Source organism: Micrasema longulum, unplaced genomic scaffold (assembly GCF_059751315.1).
Source record: "Micrasema longulum isolate JH-2025_06_02 unplaced genomic scaffold, ASM5975131v1 h1tg000824l, whole genome shotgun sequence".
In the NCBI taxonomy this organism is placed as follows: domain Eukaryota; kingdom Metazoa; phylum Arthropoda; class Insecta; order Trichoptera; family Brachycentridae; genus Micrasema; species Micrasema longulum.
Window position 1 is genome coordinate 881,011 of NW_028278016.1, and position 10,698 is coordinate 891,708.

Genomic DNA, 10,698 nt, shown 5'->3' on the forward strand with positions numbered 1-10,698 from the left:
CAAATGAGTATCCTCCGATTTGCTAAACAGAAACTTCGTACGGCAACGTCGCACTTAAACGGTCTAGGTTCACGTCTGTCAACAAATGCTGTTCTCTGTTATTGTTTATTTACCTTTCAGATGAAAACTTTTAGTTTTATCATTATTTTAGGGGGGTTATTTATATTATTAGTATTTAGACATAGATATTAATTTAAAGATTGTGTTTTAAAATAAAAAGATTTTATGATCTACCTATAATTTTCATTAGAAATTTTGAAATGAATTATTTCACTTTTTGAAGAATTTTGTTTTGAAAAGTTGTATTCGTTCATTACTTTACAAACCGCACGCGTTTTTAAATTGTAATATAATGTGTCAATTTTAGTAAGAATGGGTGCGAAGTATTGATAAATCTAGTTTCGCGCAATGTGACAAGTGACAATGTTTTGTGGAAAGAAAAAACTTAAGCGTGGAAGTCCATAGAAGCGGAGTTCAACGCGAGCTCCGATTCCAACCACTTTCGGTTTTATAAGACAATTTATAAAAATAAACACTTTCCAAATCGACAAATACCATGGTTTGAAATCGAAAAACAATCAAAATTGAACATCTCTTTAATATCAAGAATGAGAATAGGGCATTGTCTCGTTGCCTCGCACTTATCGAGAATAGGTGTCTTTACTTCGGCAATGTGTCTTTGTGAAAATGGCGATGAGACATTAGATCATCTGTTCTTCGACTGTTCCCTCTACGACAGAAGCGAATTCCTTCAAAATATTTGTGAAAAATATAATACATTTCCTCTTAACGTAAAATTTTTACTCTCCCAGAATGATTTGGATATTTATTTACTTCTGACTAAATTCTTAAGGACAAATAATAAAAATATTTGAATTTGTTTAAAATTATTTGCCAAATTTAAATAATGTCTTATTGAATGTCCCCCTTTACTTTTGGTCCAAAATTTCATGTTATACTTACGTTTAATTTAGACGGTAATAATATTTTATTGTCACATAACTCTTTCATACTGATTTTAACAACCTCACATAATATTATATTTTTTCGTGAGTATGGTTTTTTTGTCATTCACTGAAGCGTATATTCTTGAAATGTCTTATTCTTGTTTCTAAGACCCAAAATCTCTCGCAAACGAGTGGAGGCGTATAAAAAAAAAAAAATCGACAAATCGAAACACAAACCATCTTCGCTGGCTGTCAAATTGTTTTGCCGCCATTTTGTTATTTCTCTGGGTTATGATTAGCAGTTAATCATAGGAAAGAGCTCTGAGTAGTTTACTCAGGCGGATATAGGTGGTGAAATAGATTTTTGGTTTTACTAGACGAGTAGTTTTAATCAAGACCTTACTCAGAGGTGGTGAAATAGGCCCTAAATTCAGTGAACCCGCATTTGCAGTCACAGGCTCTATGGCATGGAATGCTCTCCCAGCAGAGAGGTGCGAGGCTGTGAGAGGCTGAGATCAAGCGAAAATAGGTAGATTCAGAAAAATAAATCGGTAGATTTGAGGGCGAGGAGTATGGTGATGTGGTGATGGTGGGGTGGTGAGGAGGGAGAGGGGGGGGAGCAAAAATAAATTTGACAGTTGTTGTTCAAAATTAAAGCGCCGTTTCGTCTAAAGTCGTTGTTTTAAATAGTCGAAAACGCATGATAAATTAACAATTAAAAACCAAAAGGACTGCAATATGGGAATCACCAAAATATATTGATTCCGGCTCGCAAAACTAGCCCATAATACAGATAAATCTTATTTTATTAATTGGAGGTTATGTTTATATTTTAATATCTATTTCAACAATACTGTATTTTGTGTAACCATACAAACTATTCCAGGGTTTAAGGCATTAATATTTAGATTTAAGTGTATGTTGCCAAATAAATTAATGAAATCACACTAAGTTATCTATGAATGTATTTTTTTATGCACAAAGGTACATCGGTTGAATGTATTTTCATAATTCAATGATGTATTTTAATACCCGTTCTGTGGAAATTCAAGTATTGCGTATTGCAAGCCTGTCAATGACTCGGTATAAATAGTTTTTTTTATTCAGGTAGAAGCGTCTTGCAGCATAGAGGCCCTGAAATTGATGGGTCTTCTCTATCTCTCTATGTCCTGGTCATTTAACAATCATCAGTCAAACTTTTTTGTCAAACAAAATTGCCAAACAAAATTGCCAAACAAAGAAATAATTGATATTTTAATGTTCTGTAAATGTAAAAACTGTTAACTGCTGAAGTACTGAAAACATTGCTTAAAACAATTATTCAATTAAATTTAAAAAGATAATTTACTGAAGACAAAGAAATAAATGAATTTTTCAATAATGTCATGAAATTCTATGGTCATGATTTATCATACCACGATATTATATATTTTTAAATTATCGGGAATCACCATTCACCAATACTTACCAATTAATTTCATTAATATATACTTACATATGTGCAATAGATAAGGAGTTTTTTTAACAATCAACAGATGGCGACCTAAGTGAGCAAAGAAACAATAAATTATTGTAACATGCATTCGTTTTATTTGTATTGAAATTTTTCTCCATGAAAAAAAACGAAGAAATATATAGAAATCGGTAAAATTTAAATAGAATTCAGTAGATCTGTAGATTGCTCCTAAAATCGGTAAATCTACCGAAAAATCGGTAATAATGGCAACGCTGGAGTGAAGTGATGTTTCGGAAAAAACTAAAAAACCACTTCTTCTCTAAATCATTTGAATAAATCCGTAGCATGTGACAACAAAATAAATTGTTTGAATTAAATTACCAATTTAAAAGCTTCAATTAAATTTATTTATCTATAGAATCACTATGTAAAGCACCCTTGAGTTATTATATTACGAAAATGGCGCTTTGTAAGTTATCCATAATAATAATAACAATATGCCTCAATGCTAAATAGCCGGAGTTTTGGGGCCAGACCGCGTAACTTCACATAAACATTCCCCATTTTTTTAATCCTAAAGCATTTTTATTTTATAATTTAAAAAAAACTGTATTTGACCAACGAAGCTATACGCACCGGACGCAGACAAGTGAAGCAGCTGGGTAAAAGAGGGGTAGGGGTTTGTGGAAGGGATGCTAGTCCAAAAAATTAAGGATCAACTTTTATTTTCAAATTTTAAAAAAAAGCCATGTAAATACCTAGATTTTACATTATTCCTTTCTCAAAAATGTTTTCGCTTTCTGTTGAAATAAATTTCACTATTATATCATCATCGTTATTTTATCTTCACACGACGAGATTATAACGTAGTAAGAAAGCGGGAGCTACGAGAGAAGTTATCAATGGAATTTTAAGTGTGACCAAATCATTGTAAACCAAAATTGGATACAACCTTCGTTTATTTTTCTTTGCTTTATCAAAGATATTCAGATGAATAACGGATGTTTTAAAATGAGGAAAGTAATCATTGTTACACCATGAGGAAGTTCAGTGCTACGAGAAATTGAATATTAAAAAAATTCTCACGCGCGGTAAAAGTTGGGGAATTGAATTGTACGGCGTTTCTCGAAAATGGACGAAAAAATAAATAAAAGCGATATGGATAAAAACTAACTGCTTCAAACGACGCCAGTTGTTCTCCGAAATTAACCACTGATAGAGTGTTGCGATAGATTTCCGGTTACCTGAAAGCCATTTTGACAATCGGGACAACTCACCGAAGAGAAATTGTGACGTAACAGGCGGAGTAATTTCAACGTTTTAACAAAACTTTAAAAAATCATAGCACCGATAATACTACACAAAAAATATTTTTAAAAACTTGGATCAGTTTAATAGCGTACAAATTAAAAAACCACCGAACTTCCTCAAAATTATAACCACAAGGTTAAAAACCGGGTTGAGGCCCCGTGGTAGCGTTGCAGATTTAGTCATCAAAAGTCCCCGGTTCAAACCTGGCGGTACCACAACATGATTCTATTTTTGTTTTTAAAACTCGTAATTCCAAGAACGATGATTTTATTACTTTTTAAAAAAAAACCCTTACTCAAATAAAAAAAACGCATTTTTACGACATCGCTGTGCAATGACATATACATAGAAGTTATGTTATCTATTTATTGTTTATTAATAATAATATATTTTAAATATCAAAATATATCCAGAACATTTCTTTTAAAATTGATGTTTAATATTCGGAAGCTTTCTATTTCTTGTATTGATTCAGTTGCTCATTGTGCAATAATTTTACTACAGAGTGACGAAGTTCAGTATTTTTTTTTATAGTTAATAAGCTTTCAAACTCAACAAAAAAAAGTATTTATGTATCGTATTATAAGTGATATGAATTTTTAGAATTTGTAATTTTTCCAATTTTACAAAGTTCTCGACAATGAGGTTTGCTGATTTGTGGGTTGGCTTCCCGGAAACCACAAATCTATCACACACGAGACGCAGTTGAAAGTAGTTTATGAAAAAAAAAAATTTTTAATTTAACAGCGTCTAATGAAATTTCAAATAGAGCAATGAAAGAGGAAGTTACTGCTGGCAAATATATTAATTCTAAGACGCTAGAATATTATTAAAGTGATAATAATCAATGAAAGAACACTAGACTCTGTCCGCGCTGACGACGGAGATATCCACCAGGAACATTAAAATTAATATCATCAAATGATATTATCAAAGTCGATATAATAAATCAGAGAACAGTAGGCTCTTGAAAAGTAAGAATAAAAATTTAATCAGAAATTGAAAAGGGTTTGCATATAGAAACAAAACACTGATTAATTAGTATTAATTACGTTGTCAAAAAAAAATGTTTGTAAATACCCACAAATTATAAGCCGCTAATACAATTATTATCATATTTATTAAATATTATAGAACATTTTGTAATCAATACATTATTTTTATTCGCCAGATCATTTCCAAGGTCGATTGATACATTGAGTCGTATGCTTAAGGTTTTGAAGCAGGAACCACAGATATTTCTTTTGTCGGTTCCAGAGTTTTAATAACGGTGCGATCCTCAAATTTCACAGTAATTTCTTGAACCTTCATGTTGGGGGTCAAGAACTGAGCGAGAGTCGAGCAACCGTCTCGGCCTAGGCGGTCGAATGGATATCCCATTGTCCTCTTATCTGGATACTTCTTGTCTTGAATACCGCAGAAGCTTTCTGCATCATTACAAGCCCCTGAAATGTCCTGTACAACCTTGTCATCCTCATAGTTGGAAATCATGACAAACAAATCAAATACCATTCCCTTTGTTGTTCCCTTGGGAACGAACATATGCTGAGGCCACCCGCAACCACAGAAATTAAAAGCATATAAACTCGGACTATCTTCTGCTGGGCGGTTAGTGTCATGATCGCGGAAAGTTCTCTCGTATGGAATAGTCACAGAAGAATCCAATGAACTGCGCTTTATAACATTAGCGCCAGGTTTGAGTGTGACCTTAAATCTATCCATTTCTATCATTAAATGTCTTTGTTCATTGAACTGCATTACAACGCCATTTTCTTTACATCTTGGAGCCATAAATATGCGAGCTGTTCCGAATAACTGTTTGTTTGAAGCATTATTAGCATTGATAACAAATGAAAATTCTTCGTTTTGAAGATGTGTGAACCTAACTAGAACCGGACTTCTTGGGGTAAAGTCCATTCCACGAGACAGATCGACATCACTCTTTTGCCAATGAGTAATAAGCTGGTTTATGGGCTTTTTATCAATAGTGACCTTTACACAGGTGACACTCACGTCTTTAAACTCCAACTGTGCCACAGTATATTTAGGTTGTTTGTTTTTGTGAGAAACAAATATGTCATTAATATAAGTATGCCAACGGTAGAAAACTGGATCTCTCATAGCTGTTGCAGTATCTCCCATAACTGCAAATGATTCTAGGAACCTACCATCGGGATCATGACATAAAGCGAAAAGCATGTGTCCTAAGTTATGCAAGCTACCATAGTTTCCTGGCGTTAACATAGAAGCTTCAACCATATTTCCGAGAATGTCGATACCAGTTTGTTCCGTAAGAAGAATATCTTTGCCATCTCTAGATTTGGCAACACCCTTTTCAATAACCTCCTTTATATTCTTTGCCCAAAGTTCAATTTCCTCGATTTTAAGAGTAAATTCATCTAACGGTCGATCAATATCGGACAATGGAGTATTCCTAAAACGAGGTGGCCATGCTCTGCTTGCAACGGCTACTTCCAGTTTTGGGAAATATCCTTCAGGTACTGACTGTCTCAAATTATCAAAACTCTTAACGCGAGGTAAATCGTTACTGAATCGCTCTGCGTTAAATCTTGCCAACACTTGTTGATGCATGTAATAGAAAAGTTCACCTCGTCTGTCTTTATCTACTATAGCGCGATTTTCAGCTCCTGTTGGATACACAAGATGCCAATGCCAGTGATGAGTATTGATTCCAATATCCTCACGGAAGTACGCGAGCTTTTGTTCAGGTTCCCTCGCGTTAGCAGTGAATTCTTGTGGGATTTCAATCGGTTCTCTTATCGCTTTGGGAACCACAGCCGTTTCTTGACGAATTGCAGAAAATGCATTACTATCTATAAATTTTCCTGGGAAGGACTGAAGGAAATTTGGTAGCAACACGTTCTTAGTGTCGGTTCTATGGAGAAGAGCAACCGATAAAGCATAATTGAATAGATATGGGTTGATTCTTTCATGGGCATAAACCGCTACTGATATCAAATCATCAACTGTTCTTTGATCCATGAAAATAGCAATTAACTTTTCAGCCATTTTTACATGCTCAGGTAAAAAAAGAGTAAAATTGTCCTTTATTCCTAATTTAAGTGGAATAGTTAAGTCCGGAACAGTTATGTTTTTTACAGGAATAATATTTCGATCTGATGTATCAAACCTTTTCTTAACATCCTCGCAGATCGGTTGATAACGTTCTTTAAGAAATACAATAGGAACATCAAATACTGCTTTCGCATCGCTGCCTTTCGGTAAGATAATTGGTTCAGATGGACGTTCAAATAAAAATCTCAGAATTTCTGGCTGAGAATACGCTGTAGTAGTCGTTGTAGGGGCTGTGCCAGGTGGAGTACCTGTTGGTTTTGCAGTATTTGCTGGGGTGCCTGCAGGTTTAGCAGCTACTGCTGGTGGTTTTGTACCTTCTGCTGGTTTTGTTCCCACTGCTGGTTTAGTAACTCCTGTTGCTGCTGGTTTTGTATAAGTCGCTGGTTTTGTAACTGCAGTTGCTTTAGCCGGTGCAGGGGTTTTAGTAGCAGTAGTTGTGGCTGGTTTCGTAACTGTAGTTGCTTTGGCTGGTGTAGGAGTTTTAGTAGCAGTAGTTGTGGCTGGTTTCACAACTGTTGTTGTTTTGGCTGGTACAGGAGTTTTAGTAGCAGTAGTTGTGGCTGGTTTCGTAACTGTAGTTGCTTTAGTTGGTGCAGGAGTTTTAGTAGTAGTACTTGCGGCTGCTTTTGTTCCACCTGCACTAGCACTTGCCGCTGCTCCTGTTCCATTTTTGGCTGGAGTTTTTCCACCTCCAGCAGCAGCTCCTGCAACAGCTTTGCTTCCACCAGTATTTGCTACTGCAGCAGTTTTTGCTGGTGCCACATTCTTGCCTCCTCCAGTGGCAGCTCCTGCTGCTGCTTTGCTTTCCCCTGCATTTGCAGTCGCGGTCCCTCCAGCACTAGCAGTGGTTGTTGCTCCACTACTACTAGCCGTTGCACCAGTTTTAGAGTTCGAAGACATTTGTACGGTACAATACTTTAATGTTGAATGTGATTAGTATTTTTTAAAAACTTGTTTTTATAATACAACACCTTTTGTAGTGCCATGTGCAATTTTAACAAATAAACAAAAAATGGTTCGAAAACAATATTATTTTGCGCAATTTCTTATCGCTATTTTGCAGATATTTATTTACAAAATTGATCAAATCAATACTTCATTAGTGGTCTGTTAAATTGCTTTGCTTTGGTTAACTTATTTTTATTATTTATCTTTTTTTTTTAATAAATCGTTATGTACTTTTACTAATGCAAATGGGATGAAAAATTCATTCATAATTCAGTATGAGAGTACATATAAACTTTTAAAAATATTTTTTTAGCATTAGGTCAAAATAATAAATCAAATAAGTTCGTATATTTTTATTACAGAAATACACTTATAAACCAAAAACGTCAATTTTTAAATACTCGGCAAAGAAAGTTTACAGACAAAAAATTACAAAAAATATCAGTTTGTTTTCATTGTATAATAAGCGTATTACGAGTATTATCCAGTATTTAATTTATTTTTTGAATTACTAATTAATAAAAAACACTTATTTTGAAACAACGCATATTTCTTAAAAATATTCACAAGTAAATATTACAAAAAATATTTATTTTGAAACTTAAAGGAAAATAAACTAGTTTATAACTAAAATAAATCCGGTTATATATTTTTTTAGTAATAAAAGTTGATGCTTGTCAGTTTATTCACAAAGTTGATTAAACAAAGTTGTTGTTAAATGACGTCATCAATTAATTATAAAAGTGTGACACCCTAAGGTTTTATAAGTGCTTTTTAAATTATTGTTACATATTCACGCTTTTATTTGGGTATTTTAACAAATGTGTACATAATAACTCGCCAATAAGGAGAATACATATTTGATAAAACACATGAAATTTTTAAAAGGCGGTGTATCAATTTATTATCTTCAAATTAAAATACTTTAACAATTCTATGCTAATTTTAATGGGGTACCATTAATTTATTAATATCTGTTTTCTTAATTATTACTTTTCCAAATTCTTCTAACTTTAAAATTCTTTTAATATAACTTATGGGGGAAAAAAATCACATCTGTTATCTTCATTGCAATGTATGTATATTATATATGTAAGTCCAAATATTTTTTACTAATACGTTAAGATGGTTTTTTATATATTTGTACATTTGTGTAAAAAGCATGTCTGTCTTTATATTTATATATTATGTAAAACATGTAAAAGCCTTCAATGCGTTTAAATAAATAAATAATGATTTAATTCATTCTATTACTTGTTTGTCCAGAAACAAGATCCATTATTTACAATATTTTGGTAAGGTTAGGTTGAGTCCAAATATTTTCAGAAAAATCTGGGTTCTAATCATACGTAATAGAATAAAAATAGATTTCCCTCTTTGACCATTTATTGAATTGATAATCTCGAAAAATATTTGAGTATGTCCAAATGCTTGCAGACTGGCTGAATTTCCTCCATAGGGAGTTATTCATATTTAACTTTATTTCAACAGAGATGGAAAACATTTTTGAGAAGGGAATATGGAAGTCTTGGCATTTACAGGGCTTATGACCTGTTATTGGCTAGTATTTTTATTATTTATTTTTTTGTTTTTTTTTTTGTTTTGGTATATAAACAAAGTATTAAAAAAAATAAAGCATAATTACACAGCAATTAAATACATATAAATAGTAAAAATAGTAAACAAAAAATCCAACAAAGGCATGGCCTGTTTGTGGGTATACAAGAAAATGGTAATTACTTTTTGCTCCTATAATAAATAATGGACAGTTATAATTTTTTTGTTTAACATAAGAAAGAGAAAAGAAAATATTCTGTGAAAGAATAATGGGTATATTTTTTTTTTTTTTTTTTAGAGTCTTTATTCAATAAAATATACATATTATTACATTATAATACATTATAAAGAAAACAAAGTATTAAGATATATTTTGTCCCGATAAACTATTCAATAATAGTTTGTCATCGGGTGCTCAGACATTAGTTTTAATTAATAATCAAATAAGAAGAGTACAGACAAAATACTGTATACGTATAAAATAATAAACATAAAAATAGTTTAAAGATTTTTTTTTTTTTTTTTTAAGTAAGAAAATAGAGTAAAATAATACAATTAAAATTAAAGAATAGTAATTTACTTAAATATATTTTAAATATAAGAAAGAAAAAAAAAAAAATAATAATAATAATAGACACATATATAAATAGTGTGTGCTCATAAATGTAATCAAAACAAGATAAGAAAATAAGTTAAACAAGGTAAAGTAAATCTAGAATTTCAATTCATATCTACAGAAAAAAAATATAAAAAAATAGTAAGAAAATTAAAAGTACATATTAAAATTAAGATCTAACATTTTACATTTGTAAATGAAATAAGAAAGTAAGAAAGTAATAAAAGAAAAGAAAAGGTTAACCCAAGAAAATAACAAAAATGTAATTAATGAGGGATAAATTTTTTTTTTTTTTCAAAAAATGTATATAAGTAAAAAAATAATAATAAGTAAAGAATATTAAAAAATTTAAAAAATGTATTACATAAATACTACATAAATAATAAATCAATATAGGAACGTTTTATCTACTAACCACTTACGTAATAGAAACTTAATTTTATTTTTACTATGACATGTTTTCATGTCAAGTGGCAACAAATTAAATACTTTTGGAACAATATAATCCAACGTACGTTGTCCATATTTATTTTTAAATTTTGGTACTACTAGGCCATCAACAGATGTAAATCTTGTTAGATAGCTGTGTTCTAATTTATTTTTATATATCGAGCTGAACATCTGTTGGATAATAATTTTGCTCCATAAAATACCCTTAACTGGTAAAACATTTAATTTATCATACATAAATGGGGTATTATTCCTCTGATTGTATACATAATTGGGTGCAATCAATTTGACAAGTGCATTTTGAACATTTTGTACAT

General features: G+C 31.6%; 1 pseudogene across 1 annotated transcript; it reads right to left on the reverse strand.

Annotated features, from left to right (window-relative positions):
• Nucleotides 1-4,815: 4,815 nt before the first annotated feature.
• On the reverse strand, nucleotides 4,816-7,735 carry LOC148278814 (phenoloxidase 2 pseudogene; annotated as a pseudogene). The gene has a single exon (XR_015823071.1). The product of XR_015823071.1 is annotated as a phenoloxidase 2 pseudogene (transcript).
• Between the last annotated feature and the right edge of the window lie 2,963 nt (nucleotides 7,736-10,698).